At 39.6% G+C, this 22,707-nt stretch overlaps 1 long non-coding RNA gene across 2 annotated transcripts; it reads right to left on the minus strand.

The window, feature by feature from the left end:
- Positions 1-1,815: 1,815 nt before the first annotated feature.
- Positions 1,816-22,018, minus strand: LOC147578641 (uncharacterized). 2 transcript variants are annotated; one of them, XR_015255469.1, is made up of 2 exons: positions 20,490-22,018; positions 1,816-5,481 (listed from the first exon to the last, which is right to left on the minus strand). It is a non-coding gene; the product is annotated as an uncharacterized LOC147578641 (long non-coding RNA). The 2 variants fall into 2 exon arrangements; XR_015255470.1 differs by having other exon boundaries at positions 1,816-10,097.
- Between the last annotated feature and the right edge of the window lie 689 nt (positions 22,019-22,707).

The raw sequence follows: 22,707 nt of genomic DNA on the forward strand, positions 1-22,707 counted from the left end.
AAGACTTTGCTGACAACGAATCATAAAAAAGATGATGAAACATCTTCAAAAAGAGCCATCCCACAAAGGAACGAGTAGATGTTTGATGTGTCACATTTCCAACTAACTTGTTTTAGCGGGCAGGTATTCGTTTTAAAATGCAAATACAGGGGCGCCTGGGTGGCGCAGTCGGTTAAGCGTCCGGCTTCAGCCAGGTCACGATCTCACGGTCCGTGAGTTCGAGCCCCGCGTCGGGCTCTGGGCTGATGGCTCGGAGCCTGGAGCCTATTTCCGATTCTGTGTCTCCCTCTCTCTCTGTCCCTCCCCCGTTCATGCTCTGTCTCTCTCTGTCCCAAAAATAAAAATAAAAACGTTGAAAAAAAAAAAAATTTAAAATGCAAATACAGTTCAGGGTTAAAGTGTGGGGTATAGATCAGAAAACCATGTGTGAATCCAATAGCTAATATTTATTTACTAGCTATACAAACGGGCAAGTTCCCTAGTCTCTCAGACCTCAATGCTCTCATTCTTTTTTTTTTTTTTTAACAAAGTAATCTTTTTTTTTTTAATTTTTTTTTTTAATGTTTATTTATTTTTGAGACAGAGACAGAGCATGAACAGGGGAGGGTCAGAGAGAGAGGGAGGCACAGAATCTGAAGGAGGCTCCAGGCTCTGAGCTTGTTAGCACAGAGCCCGATGTGGGGCTCGAACTCACGGACCGTGAGATCATGACCTGAGCCGAAGTCGGACGCTTAACCGACTGAGCCACCCAGGCGCCCCAATGCTCTCATTCTTTTTTTTTTTTTTTAATTTTTTTTTTCAACGTTTATTTATTTTTGGGACAGAGAGAGACAGAGCATGAACGGGCGAGGGGCAGAGAGAGAGGGAGACACAGAATCGGAAACAGGCTCCAGGCTCTGAGCCATCAGCCCAGAGCCCGATGCGGGGCTCGAACTCACGGACCGCAAGATCGTGACCTGGCTGAAGTCGGACGCTTAACCGACTGCGCCACCCAAGTGCCCCCCCAATGCTCTCATTCTTAACACCATTGCTTGAATAAGATGATTTATAGGACCATCTGTGGTATAATATCTGACACCTAACAGCCACTCCACAACTGTCCATTCCTATTTCTTTTCTCTGAATTCATAGAAAGCAACTGGAATCAAAGTAGGACTTTCATTAGAAAATGGAAAGGGGCCAGAGGGCGCCTGGGTGGCTGAGTTGGTTAAGTGGCTGACTTCGGCTCAGGCCATGATCTCGTGGTTCATAACTTTGAGCCCTGCGTCTGGCTCTGTGCTGACAGCTCAGAGCCTGGAGCCTGCTTTGCATTCTATGTCTCCCTCTCTCTCTGCCCCTCCCCTGTCTCTCTCTCTCTCTCTCTCAAAAATAAAACATTAAAAAAAATTTTTTTGAAGTATTGAACAAATACCACATTAATTAGAACCCTATTTACATATTTATTATTTGCTTGGAAGATTTATGTGAGATTTCTCTTTGAAGTTATTAGTGGTCTTGATGAAATGAAAGTTTAATTTTAAAAACCATGATTGAACTATACATTTTCACAGCGAGAACAGATTCAGCCAACACAAAGACACAAGTGTTTTATTCACTCAGCTATGTGCCAGACTGATAGGCCTTTCCCTAGAACTTGGCTCCAATGGAAAATGATCACAGGGGTCTTCCTTTATAGGGTACTAGGTGATACAATGCTAAGAGAACTCACCTCAACTCTGTGGCATATTGTGTTTGAAACAGGGAACTTAAGAAATCAACTTCGCAGCTAATGACCTACTAAAAAGAATAGAATGATAGAACGGAAAATATCCAGAGTCATTGTGGTCAAAGTTTATTTCACGAAACCGTTCCCTTCAGTTACGTGCGCACGTATGTGCTTTTATGGTGAACTGGAACAAAAAGTTGAAGAGCTACTGCTGTGTATTCTGAGGCTGAAATTTGTAGCGTCCTGCAGGGGATAAACAGTGAACCAGACAGGCCCTGTCCTCGTGGGCTTTACAGCTGAGGCATAGGATAAAGGTCTGAACTGGCCTAGATTGAAGACTATAGGGAGAGGTGGAGCCAGAGAGGCGCTTGAGACCAGTGGGCTTAAAAATATTAAGTTTCTTTTTCTTTTTTCTCAACTGCTGGCCAAACATTCTGGGGGCAAATCTGCTGGCTGATGAGAGAACACGTGACCCTGGATAGGTTATCTCATGAAAATGCAGTTTGTCCACGCAGTTTAGCTTGCCGTATCTCAAAGACGTTGTGTGGTCAAGGATGAAAGAAAACCTGGAAACACTAGGACTTCTGTGCTTGGAAAATATGAACAGGGTTGTGATTAAAGCCACTGAAGGAAGTAGATCAGCTGAACATTAAATCGTTTACATAAAGTCAAAGATAACTAAAATCTCAGGTGAAGTATTTAAGACTAAAAGGAAGTATTTTTTCACCCAGCAAGCTCTGACCATGTAAAACTTAATTCAAAAGGCGGAATTTGTGGGGCACCTGGCTGGCTCGGTTCAGAAGATTGTGTGACTCTTGATCTTGGGGTTGCAAGTTCGAGCCCTGCATTGGATGCACAGTTTACTTAAAAATAAGGTCTTAAAAAAAAAAAAAAGATGGAATTTATTGCAAAGGTTAACTTTGTAACAGTTGAAAATAGGAGACTCAGCCCAAATTGGTTAGCCTTCCTTCAATTAGGGAAATATTTATTGAGAGCTTGCTGGGCATGGCACTTGGACTCTGTGGGGAAGTAAAAGATAGTACATAGTTGGGCACAGGGAGCTTACAGTCTAGCTGCAAAGATAAATAACATCCTGGAAGCCCTGGAGACAAGCAAGGGCTCACAGTAGGGAACCAAAGGGGCAGAGTAAGGAGAGAAGGCCAGGTCCAGGCCCTAGTGGGTAGCTCAGTGACCCTGGGCTGCTCTCAGAACTCTGAGCTTCTTTCGCTCCTTCTAAAAACCTGCGAGTGTGCTTGTGTACGTTCAAGAAAAGATGTGAAAATCTATAGCACAGTCCTGGCACATGGAAGATCCTAGATGAGTGTTTGTTGAACCTAAAGGGAGAGGGTTTTTATTTATCTGGGACAGAGGAAGTGGTATGAGGTAAAGCAAGAGTACTGTGTCTTACAGTATCACAAGAGTGTGCTGAAAAATAGAAATTAAAGACGAAGGGTAGGGCCCGAGTGAGAGAACTTCGAAAGCCAAGCTGAAAAATCTAAACAGATACAATAGGCAATAAAGAAGCATTATTTGTACTTAAGCAAAAAGGATCTTGTGCTATTTAATTATTCAAGGAATACCTATTAATCATTTATAGTGTGCCAGGCACTGCAGTTAGGATACTGGGGAAACAGTAGCCCCTGCCCTCAAGTGGCTTCACTCTGGCAAGAGAGAAGAGAATTATTGTTTTAGAGATGTTTTAGTTTATACAGATCCCACTTTAAAAAATGTAAGTACCATGAAGGCTAGGGTTTTTTCCTTTATTATTCTTATTTTTTATTTTAAAAGTTTTTTTAATGTCTTATTTTTGAGAGAGAGCAAGAGTGGGGGAAGGGCAGAGAGAGAGGGAGAGGCAGACAGAGGATCTGAAGCTGGCAGCACAGAGCCCAATGCAGGGCTCAAACCCATGAACTGTGAAATCATGACCTGAGCCAAAGTTGGACACTTAACCAACTAAGCCACCCAGGCACCCCTTAAATTTATTTTTCTTTATTCATTTTTAAAGTAGGCTTCATACCCAAGGTAGGGCTTGAAGTCATGACCCTGAGATCTACTGACTGAGGCAACCAAGCACCCCTCCTTTTTTTTTTTTTTTTAACCTATTTTGTTCACTAAGCGTCTAGAAAAGTGCCTGGCACAAAATTTGCACCATAAATATTTATTAACTTAATAGTTTAGATTTTGAATTCTTAAATAGTACAATGTCTTCAAGACTATTACATAATTAAGATATGGCTATTTGAGGGCACCTGGGTGGCTCAGTCGGTTAAGCGTCCAACGTCAGCTCAGGTCATGATCTCGCGGTTCACAAGTTTGAGTTGACAGCCCAGAGCCTAGAGCCTGCTTCGGATTCCGTGTCTCCTTCTTTCTCTGCCACTCCCCTGTTCGTGCTCTGTCTCTGTCTCTCTCAAAAATGAACATAAAAAAACGTTTTTTTAAAGATATGGCTATTTTATAGGTTGAATGAGAAGAGTTCTGAGGAAGCAAATGTGGACTTTCAATCTCACTAAGAGTCCCAAGGTGATTAGTAAAATATCTGTACAATTCTAATGATGCCAATATATTCCAATTGTCCATATTATAGTGTAGGCTAAAAAATCTGGGAGCAGTGCAAAGTATGCTACTTTGTTCTATTGGCTTATTTCTCTTGTACATTTTTTATTGCCAAAAAAACTTTAAATGTATGCATACTCTATTTTTAAATGATTAATGCCACATCATATTGAAAACTCTACAGGTTAAAAAGTAACATAAAAGATCACCTGAAATAAAAACAAACCTACAAGAGAAGAAAAATATGGTTTTATGGGGCACCTGAGTGGCATAGTTGGTTAAGTGTCCGACTCTTGATCTCAACTCAAGTCATGATCTCACAGTTTGTGAGTTCGGGCCGCACATCGGGCTCTGCACTGATGGTGTGGAGCCTGCTTGGGATTCTGTCTCTCCTTCTCTCTGACCCTCCCCTGCTTGTGCTCTCTTTCTCTCTCAAAATGAATAAATAAATAAATCATTTTAAAAAAAAGAAAAATATAGTTTTAGTTACAGCCTTTTGTATGGAAACTCTGTAGCATACTTGAGGAAAGATCTGTAAGTATTCCCTTCCCCCATTTTGTAGGACATAATCAATTATTCCATCTGCTCTTCTGGGTAACTTAGCATCTGCTAATTCACTAACATTCTTCCCTGAGTTTCCTGTAGCCATAGATGGTTCTAGAACATAAAAACAAAAGATCTAAGAATAGCTTTCATAATACAAGTTTCCTTTAAATTATAGAGGAAAAAGGGAGGGGGTGGAGGGATGGGTTAAATAGGTGATGGGGATTAAGGAGTGCACTTGACGTGGGGAGCACTGGGTGATATATGGAATTGTTGAATCATGATCTTATACACCTGAAACTAATATGATACTGTATGTTAACTAACTGGAGTTTAAATTAAAACTTTAAAAATAAATAAATAAATAATAAAGTATAGAGGGGGTAAAAAAGAATCAATACTGACCAACTGGGAAGAACTAAATAAATATTTACATAGTCATAAATCATTTTAGTTTTCCCAGAGATTTTATGATGTTTTAAAGTATTAATATATAAAGCAGAAGCAATTAAGCAATTTAATACCAACAGAATTTATACTTCAGATGGGGGAAGAATGGATCATCTCAGTTTGTGGTCAGATACACAGATGCTTCCTGTTACTCTGTCCAGAACGATGTTAACATTAACCTCGGAGGAGGCCGTTAAGCCAGTCTTGAGCTGGAAGCATTGTGTTTCTCTCTATGGAGGAAGGAGGGAAGAATTATGTTACCTAAAATGTACAAGCAGCAAAGTTAGAGTATTTTATACAGTTATCACTGATGATGTGATAAAGCATCATTCAATCCACACCGTATGTGTCCATCTCTCTGAAATAAAGCTAACAAAAAATTATAGGGGAAGAGACTCATGATACCATACTTAGAAAGCTCATGCAGGGGCACCTTGGTGAAGCAGTCAGTTAAGCGACTAACTCTTGGTTTCGGCTCAGGTCATGATCTCATGGTTCATAAGTTTGAGCCCCGGGTCCTCTGCACTGACAGTGCAAAGCCTGTTTGGGATTCTCTCTCTCTCCTCCTCTCTCTCTCCTCCTCTCTCTCCCCACCCTCCCCCTGCTCATGCTTGCTCTCTCGAATTAAATAAATAAACTTTGAAAAAAAAAAAAAAGAAAGCTCTTGTAAATACTCCATGTAGTCCATTTGTCCTTTTTCTTTTTTTTTTTTTTTCCTATTAGAAGGGGGGTTTCTATCTTGCCTGAATCAAACTGTTTGAATGGTGTGTTACTGAATTCTTTTTTGGTTCTCTCTTTATCCTGACTTGAATTCAGAAAATTTCTGAAATATTCATTCTTTTAAACCGTAAAAGGATTTTGTGTATTTGTTGTTTATGCCAACTCTTTAATTTGAAATAAAAAGAAAATTCAAAGAGCAAAGCAATAACCGCAAAAAGCCTCCACAATGTACTAAGCTGTCCAGATTTTCATTTTTGGATTATATCCATTCATAGTATTTGCTTTCATTAATCTGTATCAGCACATCAAAATCATTACAATGTTAAAGCACACTAAGTCTTCCAAAACATACCAACTCTTCCAAAATTAAGCTTTCTTAAAGGAAAATAGAACTACTAAAAAACAAACAGTAAGCGACTATTTCAGCTAAGAATCTGTTATTTATTTTTTTTAAAGTTTATTTTGAGAGAGAGAGAGAACATGAGCGGGAGAGGGGCAGGGAGAGACAGAGAATCCCAAGAGGACTTCATCATGACCTGAGCTAAACCAAGAGTCAGACGCTTAACTGACTAAGCCACCCAGGCGCCCCTCAGCTAAGAATCCTAAAGTACCACTACAAACTCACGTTTGTAACTGGAAAAACCAAGTTCTAGCAAGTGATTTGTTTACGGTTACATAGCCTAGCCAGTTCTAGAGAGAAATGACTGTGTTTTGTTGTAGTTTTTGTTGTTAACTAAACTGCAGATTTCACCAGTTTACCACTAAAGTCCTTTTTCCACTCCAGACACTCAGTCTTTCCTTGTCTCTCATGATCTCAACTGTCTTGAAGAGTACTAGTCAGTCATTTTGTAGAATCTCTCTCCATTTGGGTTCCTCTTATGTTTTCCCATGATTAGATGAGGTAATTTATTTTAGGCAAGAAAATCTCGTACGCGATGTGTCCTTTTCAGAGCACCCTATTGGGGCATGATGTTCAGATATGTTATGGCTGCCTGTATAGTTTTCTTCCGCTGCCAGAGTAAATCACCACAGACCCAGCGCGGTAAGACACCACCCGCTTATTATCTCATGGATTCTGGAGGTGAGAAGTCCAGGCAAGTTGAAGCTGGGCTTCCTGCTCGGGGTCTCATAAGGCCGAAACTGAGGTGTTGGATGGCTGCATTCGCATGTGGAGCTTGTATCCTTCTTCCCAGTTCATGCAGGTTGTTGGCAGAATTCAGCTTCTTGGTTATAGAACTGACCTGTCTTCTGGCTATCTGGCAGCCAGGGATCACTTTCAGTTCCTAGAGGCCACTCTCAAGTTCTAGTTGTGTGGTGCCTCCACCTACAATGGCAGCAGGATTACCTCCCAGACAATCCCTCTCACACCTCGAATCTCTGACTTCTAGGCCAAGATTTAAAAGACTCAGAAAGGGGCACCTGGCTGGATCAGTTGGGAGAGCATGGGACTCTTGATCTCCGAATTATAGGTTTGAGCCCCATGTTGGATATAGAGATTACTTAAAAATAAAATCTTACAAAAAATAAATAAAATAAGTAAAATAAAAGGCACATATAATTAGGTCAGGCCCCAACCCATCATCTCCCTTTCTTAAAGTCAACAGTGTCACATAATATAACCTCATTAAAGGATTTAAATCCATTATATTCACAGCCTGGAGGCAAGGCATATATATCAAAGGTAGCAAGGACAGAGGAAGTGAGCAGACATCTTAAAATTCTGCCCGCCACACTAGTGATTATTGATCTTGATTACTTGGTTAAGCTTCTTCTAGATTTCTCCACCGTAAAGTTATAATTATATAAAAAAATTGTAATTTAAAAATATCATGGGAGGGGCACGTGGGTGGCTTGGTCGTTTAAGCATCCAACTTCCACTCAGGTCATGATCTCATGCTTTGTGAGTTTGAGCCCTGTGTTGGGCTCTGTGCTGACAGCTCAGAGCCTGGAGCCTGCTTCAGATTCTGTGTCTCCCTTTCTCTCTGCCCCTCCCCTGCTCATGCTCTGTCTCTCTTTGTCTCAAAAATAAATAAAAAACAAAAAATTTAAAAAATAAATTAATAAATAAATAAGACAAAAAAATTTTTTAATGTTATGGGAGACATACTTTGAACTATGTAAATATTCTGCTTTTCCTCAAACTTTCTCACATTTTTTCCCCCACATTAACATTCTTCAATGGAATTGTCCACTCTCCTCCATTTATGTATTTATGTATGTATTTATTTTATTATGGACTCATGCATATATATTTATACTTAATTTGGGGAGTTATAATCCAAATTATCATTATTTTGTTGTTCAACTTCCAGCTTTAGCCATTGATACCTTTTTCAGGTAGTGTCTGTACCCTTTTGACATACCCTCAATCTTTTTTGAGCACTTCTTCACTTTCTGATACCAAAAGATGCTCTAGATTCAATTATATTTTTTCCTACCCCAGCCCTGGAATAAATCACTTTTCCAAGGATAACTCCAGTTGTGTTTTGTTCATTTTTTCATTTTATTTATTTTTAAAGTAGATTCTATACCCAACATGGGGCTCAAACTTATGCCCTAAGATCAAGAGTTGCCTGCTCTACCGACTCAGCCAGCTAGACACCCTAAGATAACTCCAGTTTTAATCCAAGAGAACTAGAAGTAAATTTGTTGGTACTGATTACAAATTAGTGTCTCCATAAATTAGGTGCAGATTAATGAATGTATAATAGAAACTTGCTGTCCTAACAAAGTGCCACAAATTTAGTGGCTTACAAAAACATGGTTTAGGGTCACCTGGGTTGCTCAGTCAGTTAAGTGTCTGACTCTTGATTTCAGCTCAGGTCATAATCTCATGGTTTGTGAGATCAAGCCCCACATTGGGCTCAGCACAGAGAGCATGGAGCCTGCCTGGGATTCTCTCTCTTTTCTTCTCTGTCTTGCTCTCTTTCCCTCTCCCTCTCTCAAAAAATAAACTTAAAAAAATACAATAAAATGAAAACAACATAGATTTTTATCTTACGGTTCTGTGGGTCAGAAGTCCAAAATGGATTTTACAGGGCTGAAATTAAGCTATCAGCAAGGTTGCATTTCTCTGGAGGCTCCAGGGAATATAATCTGTTTCCTTGCCTTTTCCAGCTTCTAGAAGCTACCTGAATTCCTTGACTCATGATCTCTTCCTATATCTTTAGAACCAAAAGCACAGTGTCTTCCAGTCTCCTCTGTCTCTTGTCCTTCCTCCTGTCTCGCTGTAGTTGGATCCTTCTGATTACATTGGGCCCCCACTCAGATAATTCAGAATAATCTCCCCATCTCAAGATCCTTAACTTAATCATACTTACAAAATTGATTTTGCCATGCAAGGTAACATATTCATATGTTCAGGAAATTAAGACACAGACATTTTGGGAGCCATCATTCAGCCTACCACATGAATATATTTAGACTAATTAATATATATGGACTAATGGGACAATCAGGCCACATAAATCAAGCAAAAGGGAAATATCTCTTTAAAACAGGTCCCTTTTTATTTTTTCATAGCTCAGTAAATCACTTTCTTAAAAATTGCAGTATGGGGGAGTCTGGGTGGCTCAGTCGGTTAAGCATCCGATTTCAGCTCAGGTCAAGATCTCACGGTTTGTGAGTTCAAGCTCCGCATTGAGCTCCATGCCAACAGTGCGGAACCTGGAGCCTGCTCTGGATTCTTTGTCTCCCTCTCTGTCTGCCCCTCCCCCACTCACACTGTCTCTCTCTTTCTCTCTCTCTCTAAAAAAAAATAAACAAACATTAAGAAAAAATACGAAAACACAAAATAAAATGTATTTAAAAATTTTTTTCAATAAAAAGTAAAAATTGCAATATGTTTGCAAATTTGTCTAAATCCTTCATAAAAGTAAATGTCGGTCATCTTCCATTGGTAGGACATTGGTTTTGATTTGTCCTCCACCAGGAGTGAAGAACTCTTGCTGATCCATCTATCTGTCTTCCTCCTCCATTTGCCACCAAGAGCACAGAATTTTACAGGATCATACACAGTTGTAAAAGCAATGATTATAATTTCCTATGATGCATTACTCTGTGGACCAAAGAGCTTGATTCATATAACCTGTATGCACTTTGCTGGTTGGGAATTACATTGCTGGAACTAAATGAAAAAAAAAAAAAATTAAACATTCTCTTCATACTCTTGGCTTTAACTGTGAATTTACTTTTTATTCATTTATTTATTGAGCTAATGTTTGAATGCCTGACTGTGCAAGGCACTGCAATAGGTACTGGTGATGACTACTACTGGGCATGTAATAAATCATGATTCAAAATAGGGGATATTGCTTTTAGTAGCTAAACCTCAGGGAGTAATCCAGGTATCCAATATTTATATACTTATTTTCTGTCTGGAAGTTACTTCTAAAGACAAGGTTTCCCCATTCTTATTACTTTCAACTGACTAGAAATAAAATTTTTGATGTAAAGCATTATGTGGAAAAAGCCATAAGGCTTTCTACTCTAGTCCTAAACTATAGATGGGTTGCATACTAAATCACAGACTTCTAAACACACATTTTTAAAAAAGTAATCTCGGGGTACCTGGGTGGCTCAGTTGATTGAGCGGCCGACTTCGGCTCAAGTCACAATCTCGCAGTCCGTGAGTTCGAGCCCCGCATCGGGCTCTGTGCTGACAGCTCGGAGCCTGGAGCCTGTTTCGGATTCTGTGTCTCCCTTTCTCTGACCCTCCCCCGTTCATGCTCTGTCTCTCTCTGTCTCAAAAATAAATAAACGTTAAAAAAAAAATTAAAAAAAAAAAAGTAATCTCCACCCAATGTGGGGCTCAACTCACAACCCCGATATCAAGAGTTGGATGCTCTACCAAACTGAGCCAGCTAGGCATCCCTAAGTATACATTTTCATTCTTTCTTTTTAAAGGATGAAATAACAACTAACACTTATTAAGCACTACTCTTGCTTAGTGCTTTATATATATTATTTAGTTAACTCTACGAGGCAGGTGTAATTATCCTTGTCATTTCCATTTCAATAGGTAATAGTAATAGAAATGACATAGCTGATAAGTGGTCGAGCCAGGATTCAAATCTGGGCAATTAACTGATTCCAGAACTTTCTTTCTTAACACACAAATCAGTGTGTACATTAAAAAAATTTTTTTTTTTAACATTTATTCATTTTTTGAGAGAGAGAGAGACAGAGTGCGTACAGGGGAGGAGCAAGAGAGAGGGAGACACAGAATCTGAAGCAGGCTCCAGGCTTAGCTGTCAGCACAGAGCCTGACGCAGGGCTCAAACTCACGAGCTGTGAGATCATTAGCTGAGCTAAGTCGGCGCTTAACCAACTGAGCCACCCAGGTACCCCACAAATTAGTGTGTACATTATCATATAGTGCTGCCACCCAGTAAATAGTGTTGGATATAATGACTGCCCCAAAAAGAGTGAACAGAAATTTTAGAAACAGCTTCAATGCTGCAAACGCTTAGTAAATCAAAGTCTTGTTGAGTACACACGCAATAACTAGAACTTAAGTTCATCATTGAGTTCGTTGTCTATTCGATAGCATGACTCAGAAAATATAGGTCCCAGCACAGTTATTCAGAATAAAGTAGAACTTCATACTAGTATCTGTTTTGCATTGGCAATTACTTTCCCGTAACTGAGGAGGACTGCTGTCGAGTTGGGTATTTGTTGATTTATTTGTTATGATTTATTCAAACATTTATTTGAATGCTTGTGTCCCTTCAAAAATTATATGTTGAAATCCTAATGCCCAGTGTAATGATTTTAGGAGGTGGGACCTTTGGGAGGCGCTTCAGTCATGAGGATGGGGCTTTCATGGATGGGATCAGTGCTTTTATGAAGGAGACCTCAGGAGCCCTGTGCTCCCTTCTACCTTGTGAGGCACCATAGGAGGTGGCAGTCTGCAACCTGGAAAGGGCCTTCACCAGAACCTAACCATGCTGGCACCCTGACGGTGGACTTCCAGGCCCTGGAACTGTGAAAAATAAATTTGTTCATGAGCTACCCAGTCCGTGGTATTTTTTTATAGCAACCCCAACAGACTAAAACAATATTATTTTTCTAGTTCTTGGAAAAATCCTGAAACTCTTGAGTATAAAAATTTTGGCTGCTTAGTGATAAATTCTTTAAAAATATTCTAATCTGGGGCACCTGGGTGGCTTAGTTGGTTGTGTCTCAGGTCATGAGCTCACGGTTCATGAGTTGGAACCCATGTTGGGCTCTGTGCTGACAGCTCAGGGCCTGGAACCTGCTTCAGATTCTGTCTCCCTCTCTCTCTCTCTGCCACTCCCCCCCTTACATTCTGTCTCTCTCTCTCTCAAAAATAAGTAAATGTTAAAAATTATATATATATATATATATATATATACACATACATACATATATATACATACATATATATATATATATATATATATATATACATATTCTATCTATCCCTAATTAGAAAGAATGTTTTTCATGTTTACTTTATTTTTGCATTTGAGTACACACATGTATCATTCATAGAAAGGTATAGTTTTCTATTCCAAAACACCTAAGTGTAAAATATTTTCATATTAGGAGTCTGGGTGGCTCAGTCAGTTAAGCATCCGACCCTGGATTTTAGCTCAGGTCATGACCTTACAATCATGAGCCCGAAATTGGGCTCTGCACTGGGCATGGAGGCCAAGATTCTCTTTCTCCCTCTGCCCTTCCCCTGTTCACACATGTGCTAAAAATAAATAAATAAATAATATTTCCATGTTGAAGTTGGTAGATATTTCCTAACTTAGTTTAAAAAATATATAAATCTAGGGGTGCCTAGCTGGCTCAGTCAATAGAACAAGCAACTCTTGATCTCAGGGTCGTGAGTTTGAGCCCCAGCTGGGCATAGAGCTTACTTAAAAAAATAAAATAAATACACACACACACACACACACACACACACACACACACACACACACACACACAAATTGGAAAAGGGGAAAAATGGATTCAATTTATATCCACATTTGTACAAATATTTGAAATATGGATACACTCAACAAGAAAGAACATTATTCAAGATAATTGAAAGTTTTAGAATAAAATAGAAGATGAAATTTATAAAAAGTGACTCATATAGTCCAGTAAAATACACATAATCTAAGATATAATTTGAAAGTTTTGTCAGCATATATATGACTACATATGACTAATTTCTACTAGATTGCTAATCACTTGGAAGTGATTCACAAATAGGGTTGTCTATCAACAAATTTAAAGAAATGGAAGATAGTATCCTGGAGGACCAATAAATTATACAGCATAAGGGTTACTAGTTAATAAATGGATTATTTTTCTACATTTTTGTATTTTCCAAATTTATAGAGAGGCAGTTACTCAACATTTGACAACGTAGATAACTTCAGACTCTGCTCTGGGTGATTTGCTTATTAGTTTACCCAAGACCAAAATTTAAGACCTTAAGCCATATTATGAACATAGTTCTCCTAAAGAAGACATAGACATTCATTATTTAGGGGAAAAACAAAATGCTGAAAATTATTTTCTTTTTTTTTTTTTTTGAAAGGATGTTTGTATTAGCTTTGGAAAATTGATGACCAGCATTGGAAACTTTGTTCAGGGCACTTGGGTGGTTCAGTCAGTTAAGCATCCAACTCTTAGTTTTGGTTCAGGTCATGATCTCACAACGAGCTCCATGTCAGGCTCTGCACTGACAACAGGAAGCCTACTTGAGATTCTCCCCCTTCCTCTCTCTCTGCTCCTACCCTGCTAGCTTGCTTTCTCAAAATAAATAAACTTAAAAAAAGAAAGAAAACTTTGTTCATTAATTTATTCATAAAATATTTATAGTAAGCCTACCTGCTAAAAGTATACTAAGACTTATACAGATGGTCACACACAATAAATGGTTGAGAAATTATGGTCTCTGCCTGAGTTTCTAATGCACATGTATGAGTGAAGCACATGTATGCATTTAGTGACCCAAAAGATACCAGATCTCAATTTCCTAATGGGCCCCATAGTTCTCTCCCCTGGTTCCTAGATGGGCATCCCTCCATTATAAGTGTTCTTAATGACACATATGAACAATGTATACATTCATATTTGTGTCTCTAAACCCATACGTGGGAGATAAAGTAAGTAGTACTTAATGTCCCCATTTTACAGATTTAAAAAAAAAAATCAAAGACCTTGTCATTTAATTCAATCACTGAACTACCATGACCCAGGCCGCAGTCTAGGGCTCTTCGGCTTGCAATTTACCTGTGTGCACTCCTAATCAAATAATAGCAATGATAGGAGGAAAGGACCACTTAGATAATTACTCCCTCAGATAAACGACTAAGATGACTTTCTAATACTTCTGCTAGTAAATTTTTATTTTATTTTCTATTTTATTTTTTAATAAGATTTATTTTATTTACTTATTTTTAAATTGTTTATTTTTGAGAGAGAGAGAGAGAGAGAGAGAGAGCAAGCAGGGGAGGAGCAGAGATAGGACGACAGAGGATCCAAAGTGGGTGCTATGCTGATAGCAAGGAGCCCGATGTGGGGCTCCAACTCATGACAAGATCACTAACCTGAACTAAAGTCAGATGCCCTGCTAGTAAAAATTCAAATACCGTAAGAGGACAGCTTGTTGCCTCTGATAAAAATGCTGCCTCCTCCAAACCAATGATACATTTGGAGGAGAAGCTTTTCCTGTTCAAATAAAAATGTGTTGCTCTTTGACCTCATAATGTCATCTCAAGGAATTTGTCCTTACTGATATACTTAGAAAATGGGGCACCTGGGTGGCTCAGTCAGTTGAGCATCCACCTCTTAATTTCAGCTCAGGTCATGATCCCAAGGTTGAGGGATCACGCCTCACATCAGGTTCCATGCTGAGCATGGAGCCTGCTTGGGATTCTCTCTTTCTCTCCCTCTACCCCTCTCCTGTAGTCGTGCCCTCTCTCTCTCAAAAAAAAAAAAAAAAAAAAAAGTAAATATTTATGTACTAGGGTATTCATTACTGCATTATCTATATTAAAAAAAAATCTAAAGGAATCTAGAGAAAGGCCTAAATATCCCATCAACAGGGAAGAAGTATAGCATAGTGGTTAAGAATTGCCTAGATTCCAATCCCATCTGCACAATTTACTAGCTATGTGATCATGGACAAATTACCCCACTGTGCTTTTGGTTTACCAAAAGCTAATAATAGAATTTACTTATTGGGCTGTGATATTTAGAACAGTGCCTAACCCACAGTATATGCTCAATACATTTTAGCTATCATTATGGATAGGAATTGGGATAAATTTTGGTAGAGGCACACAATGGAAGACTAAGTAACTAGTAAACTAGTAAAGAGAACTCTATATACTCTACTTAACCAGAAAGCAATCTCTGCCAACTTAGTCTCCCTCCGATGCCTAAGAAAAAAATTTAGCTAAACTTAAGTTGGCTAAACTTAGCACATATATATTGAAGAACAAAGAGTAAATTCTTTGAACTCTGGTGGAAAAAGCATTTGGGGGTTTTGGAGAAAGAAGGTGAGAAGCTTTGGAGAAACTGGAGTATGAGGAGAGAAGAGGGTAGCCAACACTTTTGATGCATTAGCTTTGTGAGTGGGTTCAGGAGAGAAAAGGGACCAGGGAAAGAACTAGGGGCCTTATTAGAAATTGAGATTGGTATCTTTTTGGTCACTAATTGCATCCATGTGCTTTACCGCATCAGAAACTCTTAGCAGAGACAATAATTTCTCAACTGTTTATTGTGTGTAATCGTGCTGAGTCAGAGAGTGAGTCAATGCAGCTCTCTGGGAGGGAGGTACTCACATGGGAAAAGGAATGACCTCTTCTGGGCAGATAGGCCAGTTTAGGAAAATTCCTTGCCCATGCCCTAATCATTGTATCTTGGTGCCTGGGAAAAATTACCTATTATTCCCAAGAATGAGCAGTTGAGTTGTTCTACTCAACCTTGAGGATCAGGCATAACAACTCAAGTTAACATCAGATGTTCACATATACAGAGCACGTTGGGTACTGCCCAGGGAATAAAATTGAATAGGCACAGTTCTTGCCTAGTAACCTTAATTGTCAAGCTATTAAGGATATTAGCAGGTGACTGTTAAAAGCACAGAAGCTCCTAATAATCTCTTTAGTAGTTCACCTGGCAGAAAGGTTTCCTACCCCTCTTAGGGTGTTTTTCATTTTCCTTGTTAAAATTGCTTTTCTTGGGGCACCTAAGTGGCTCAGTCGGTTAAGCGCCCAACTTCCGCTCAGGTCATGATTTCACAGTCCGTGGATTCGAGCCCCATGTCAGCTCTGTGCTGACAGCTTAAAGCCTGGAGCCTGCTTCAGATCCTCTGTCTCCCTCTCTCTGCCCCTCCCCTGCTTGCACTCTGTCTCTCTGTCTCTCTCTCAAAAATAAATAAACATTAAAAAAATTTTAATTGCTTTTCTTGCACAGGAACTTAATGAACTAAACCACAAAACATGAATGGAAGAACTAATTCTCATCAAAAAGTTCACAGTAGAGTAAGATGTGGATTCTTAAGACTCAAATATATTATTGAAAATGATTAGGTATCTCTTTTCTGGCCATCAATAGGTTTATACAGGGCACCACATGTTCCTAAAACCATTCCCTTACAAGATATTTGTCCTAATATTCCAGTTTCAGATGAGGGTTTTACCAAAGGGCAATACATTTTCTATACCGAGTCACATGAAGGAAAGATGCAGAGTACAGGGGAGGACAATGATAAATTGGAACTGGTAGAAAATGCATCTCAAGTATAAGTGGGAATGACATGAGAGGGAAATAATAGGTAAGAACACTTGAGGCAAACCACTAGAGATAGAGTGAAAGGAATATGGAACACATCTCACCTCCTATGGAACAAAAGGTTTAAAGGGAGATGGACACACACATTGGCTGGTAAAGTGGATAAAGGAGAGGGCATAGGTCACAAGAGTGAGGACACACACAGGAGTTACTGAGGAATAACCCCAATTTCCCAAGGGAATGCGGCTGCCCAGGGATACACTACCCTTCCTTATCATTCCCTCCGGGTTTGCAGGTACAAAACAAGCCCCAACCCATCAAGAGGTGTGGCTGTTTAGTTCCTGCTTCTAAGTAAATAATACATTTCCACTTCATGCTTTATGGGAATTGTAGTTTGAGATTTGGGGAGCTAAAGGAAGGCATATGTTATCTTATTACTTAACTTTATCCACATAATGTTGCCCTTCAGATTGAGACCAGGTTGCTTCCAGACTTTTTTTTTTTAATGTTTATTTTTGAGAGAGAGAGAGAGTACGAGTGGAGGAGGGGTAGAGAGGGAGACACAGAATCCAAAGCAGGCTCCAGGCTCTGAGCTGTCAGCACAGAACCCGACTGGGGGCTCGAACCCACGAACCATGAGATCATGACCTGAGCCAAGTCAGACACTTAACCAACTGAGCCACCCAGGCGCCCCAGGTTGCTTCCAGTCTTAAAAAAAGAAACGAAACAGGCAAAAAATGTGTGGCCCTTATTCTTCTTGACAGGGGAAAAGGAGATTAATGAAATTTAGTCATGCTTTACTGCTCCTTTTAGATTTCCAACATTATCCCATCCCTTTCCAGCAGCAAAGTAGATGCTTCTATTCTAGAACAATGGGGTGAGGTCACCCTATCCCTAGGAATATGAGGAAAATCCCAAAATCTTGGAAGAGTTTAAAGATCTCAGTATGCTCAGTTCCTGTCCTAGTTTGCCTTTGTGATTACAAAACTTTCTTTTTTGCGGGTGTCTGGGTGGCTCAGTCAGTTAAGCATCTGACTTTGGCTCAGATCATGATCTCATGGCTCCTGGGTTCAAGCCCTGTGTCGGGCTCTGTGCTGACAGCTGAGAGCCTGGATGCTGCTTCAGATTCTCTGTCTCCCTCTTTCTCTGCCCTCCCTGTCTCATAATCTGTCTCTCTCAAAAATTATAAACATTAAAAAAAAATTAAAAACCCAACTTTCTTTTTTTAATTCAGAAAAAAATTAATATACAGTAGACTGTTGGCAGGGAGGTTACTTATCCTGCTGAATAATGTAGTAAATCCTTTAAATGGAAATGGAATGGAAGTCCCTAGAAAACTACAGTTCGGGGTCCATTGTGGTGCTCAAACTGTGATACTAAATATGTCACCTGAGGAACACTACTTCGTTTGGACCTAGTACTTACCAATCTATAGCACCCCAGCCTGGACAATCTGCAAGCAACCTAACAAAGACTCATTTCCTCCTATAAATAACCTTAAGCCCACAAAGAACATTTCAGTTACATATGCCAAGGATCCTGAGCTATATTTAAAAGCTTAAAGAATTTGAGCCAAAGGGAAGGGCCTCAATGCTATCTAGTATATAACAGGACACTTACCGACTCTGTAATGGATACAAAAGTACTAGAGTTGTGTATGTAGTAAGTAATTAGAAAATAGTTACGGATTAATTGGTATATTATAGAAACTTCATTTTATAGTTGTTAATGGTCTCTGGCTTTCCTTCTCTCTCTATTTCCCTCTTCACTGCTGGGGTACAGACTCAGGACCTATGGCAGGAACTAATTGTCCCTCAATATTCACCCTTGTGGCAGTTTTAATTCTTTGACACTCCTCCCATGGGATGTATGTTTCCCCCTCCTGAATCTGGGTGCACTCTAAGACTGTGGACAGTGGAAGCGATGCTATAGAACTTCCAAGGGTAAGTCATAAAAAACCTTGCGGCTTCCTCATTGGTCTCCAGGAATGCTCTTGCTCTTGGAGCCCTGAACACTCTACGATTATCCTGAGACTGTCATGCTAAATAGGCCACAAGTAGATGCTCTTGAAGACAATCCCATCTGAAACTGTCCTTCTAGCATTCCAGCCCAGGAGCCAAACTTGTGAGTGAAGACGCTATCTAGGAACGGAGTCTTCCCACCACAGGTGCTCCAGCCCCGAGCTGTTTCAGTCATCTTGTAGAATTCCATTCATCCAGCTGAGGATCCAGCCTTATGGAACACAGATCGATCACCCCATCTCTACTGTGCCCTTTCTGTACTTTGCACTCATGGAGTCATCTTATAAGCATAATAAGATAGTTGTTGTTTTATATAATTAAGTTTTAGGGTAGTTTGTTACACAGCAAAAAATAACTAGACCACCATCTCTTAGAATCTTTGTTTTAGGGGCACCTGGATGGCTCAGTTGGTTAAGTGTCTGACACTTGATTTGGGCTCAGGTCATGATCTCATGGTTTGTGGGATTGAGCCCCACATTGGGCTCCATGCTGACAGCATGGGGCCTGCTTAGGATTCTCTCTCTCTGCCCCTCTCCTGATCCTGCTTGCTTGCTCTCTCTCTCTCTCTCAAAACTAACTAAATAGGAATCTGTTTTAGTTAGGTAGATGGCTTTAGTTGGGTATATTTCCCAGCCTCCTCTCTTGCAGGTGAATGTGGCTATTAAGTCTTACCTATGATATATGAGTGGAAATGATGCAATTTCTACGTCAAGTCAATAAAATGTTAAAAGGCAGGGTGCCTGGGTGGCTCAGTCGGTTGAGTAGCCAACTCTTGATTTAGCTCAGATCATGATCCCAGGGTCGTGGGATCCAGCCCCACATCGGGCTCCACGCTGAGCGTGGGGCCTGCCTGAGATTTTCTTTCTTCCCTTCTTTCCAATTTACGCACTCTCTCTCTAAAAGATAAAGTAATAAAATAAAATAAAATAAAATAAAATAAAATAAAATAAAATAAAATAAAATAAAATAAAAATAAAATAAAATAAAATAAAATAAAATAAATAAAATAAAATAAAACTCCACTTCCTCTCTCTCATCCATCCATGTCTTGCTGGCTGAAACAGTGATAATTGCAGCAGCTATCTAGGATACATAGATATTCCAGATGCTATCACAGACTGGATTCCCCACATAGCAGACTCTGAGAAGAGTTTAGTGTACAGAATATTTAATTTTTTTTTAACGTTTATTTATTATTGAGACACAGACAGACACAGAGCATGAACAGGGGAGGGGTAGAGAGAGGGGGAGACACAGAATTCAAAGCAGGCTCCAGGCTCTCAGCTGTCAGCACAGAGCCCAACACGGGGCTCAAACCCACAAACTGTGAGATCGTGACCTGAGCCGAAGTCGGTTGCCCAACCGAGCCACCCAGGCACCCCAGTGTACAGAATATTTATTAAGGAGTTCCCTGAAGGTCAACACCTGTTAAGGAGGGAAAGAAAACAGGAATGGGCAGAGGGAAAGGCTGAGCTGTAGTACAGGCCCAATGACAATCTCATCCAAACCCACAAAGAGCTCAGAAGCTAAGATATAAGAAAGCCCTTTAGAGTTGTCCTCCAGTGGATCTAGAAGGTCAGGCCTTTATACTCCCACATGGGTCAGTCATTGTATGTGAGTCATCCTACCATATGCTTTTGCTAGGTTACAATTACAGCATATTAGTGATCTATTATTACATAACAAAATAACCCAAAACTTAGTGGCTAAAAACAACAAACATTTAGTACCTCAGTTTCTGTGTGTTGGGAATCTGGAAGTCTATGGGTTATAGCCATCTCAACTGGGGGCCAAAGGATTCAGCTTACTCAAGTAGTTGCTGAATCCTTAGCTGATGATTGCTGGTTCCTTAGCACATGGTCCTTTTCATAGGCTGCCTATGTGTCCTCTCAACATGGTAGGTGGTGATCTGAGAGGGAGAGAATAAGAGAACAACCAAGATGAAAGCCAGTCTTTTAAAAACCTAATCTCAGCAGGGACATCCCTACTGATTACAAGTGAATCAGTAAATCCAGCCCACACTTAAGGAGAGGGGATTACATAAGGACATAAGGGCATGAATCCCAACAGGCAGGGATGGTGGGGGTCATTTTCAAGGCTGCCTACCACACATAACATGCGCATAATTTTGTATCCTATTTTTAGTTGTCATCGACTTTGATGTTTTCACTACATATTCATTAAAAAAAAACCTTTTTTTTAATGTTTATTTTTGAGAGATACACTGTGAGCAGGGTAGGGACAGAGAGAGGGGAGACACAGAATTCAAAGCAGGCTCCAGGCTCTGAGCTGTTAGCACAGAGCCCAACGTGGGGCTTGAACTCGTGAACCACAAGATCATGATCTGAGCTGCAGTTGATACTTAACTGACTGAGCTACCCAGGTGCTGCTACACATTCTTCATTTAAATAAGAGTGTTGGGGTACCTGGGTGGCTCAATTTGTTAAGCACCCGACTTCGGCTCAGGTCATGATCACACAGCTTGTGGGTTTGAGCCCCATGTCAGGTTCTGTGCTGACAGCTCAGAGCCTGGAGCCTGCTTCAGATTCTGTGTGTTTCTCTTTCTCTCTGCCCTTCCCTCACTCGCACTCTTGTCTCTCAAAAAATGAATGTTAAAAAAAATAGTAAAAAAAAGAGCTGTTTCTAATTAAAAAACCTGCCTCTAATTTGTCCTTAATTCTCTATTTCCACAATTACAAAATGCATATGTAATACTAGATTTCTTTCTATAGTCCTTTCCAGATCCAAAATTATATGCTTCTAAATAAATGTTATTCATCTTGTGATCTCTTTACATACCAATTCAAATTAAATATTATAAACTAATGACTAGTCGTAAACCACACATTTGCCATGTTTTTCAATACCAACATATGCTTTGTAGTGTAAGTTATTTTTGAAATATTAAGATGTCAAAGATCTTGAATATCAGTCATAGGTAAATCAATCTTCAAAGTTTTTCAATGGTAAAATTCACAAATACTTTAAGCAAAAGATATTTGTTTCCAAGATCCTTGTTCTCTTAAAATCTAGACCTGAGATCTAGTCATAGTTTTCTCATTAACATGGTCTCTTAGGCTAAATTAAACAAAATAATTAAAGTACTATGCAATTAAGATATTTTAAAATATTGGTTATTAAAAATTATTAGGGAGTTACTAGCTATCTTCATCATTATTAAAAGGTGGCCATTTTTGTCTCTCTATATTTTTTTCCAATAGATCTTTATCAGATTTTTTCCCACTCGTTTTCAAAAGTTGAGTCATGGGGCGCCTGGGTGGCGCAGTCGGTTGAGCGTCCGACTTCAGCCAGGTCACGATCTCGCGGTCCGTGAGTTCAAGCCCCGCGTCGGGCTCTGGGCTGATGGCTCAGAGCCTGGAGCCTGTTTCCGATTCTGTGTCTCCCTCTCTCTCTGCCCCTCCCCCATTCATGCTCTGTCTCTCTCTGTCCCAAAAATAAATAAACGTTGAAAAAAAAAAAATTAAAAAAAAAAAAAAAGTTGAGTCAATCACTAACAAGGTCTAGGCATGCTAAGACACAACTAGCCTCACCAAATGTCCTAAAAAATAGCTTGTAATATTAATATGTATCATAATTTCTATTTGAACCCTCATTTTCACAGCCATACAAGACCTTTGCTACCAACAGATTTGTAGTATTACCAGGGACATCTTAACAGTAGTCATGACATGTTAACATTAAAAAAACAAAACAAAACAAAACAAAACACCTCTTAGCACTGCTTGCTTTTCTCATGTGTTGAATAGTGGCAGTGTAATTGGTTAGAGTAACAATAAGGCTGAGTTTATATTAGCTAGAAGTTTATGTTGGCAAAAGAATCCACTGGCCTCCTTTGTGCACATCAATAGCTCTGACCCTCTATTACCTTACTATCTATCTTACTACCCTTACTTTACTAGCAAGTATCTTCCCCCTCTTCTGATAGCA

Source organism: Puma concolor, chromosome C1, assembly GCF_028749965.1.
Source record: "Puma concolor isolate L17-30 chromosome C1, mPumCon1.1.hap2, whole genome shotgun sequence".
Classification (NCBI taxonomy): Eukaryota; Metazoa; Chordata; class Mammalia; order Carnivora; family Felidae; genus Puma; species Puma concolor.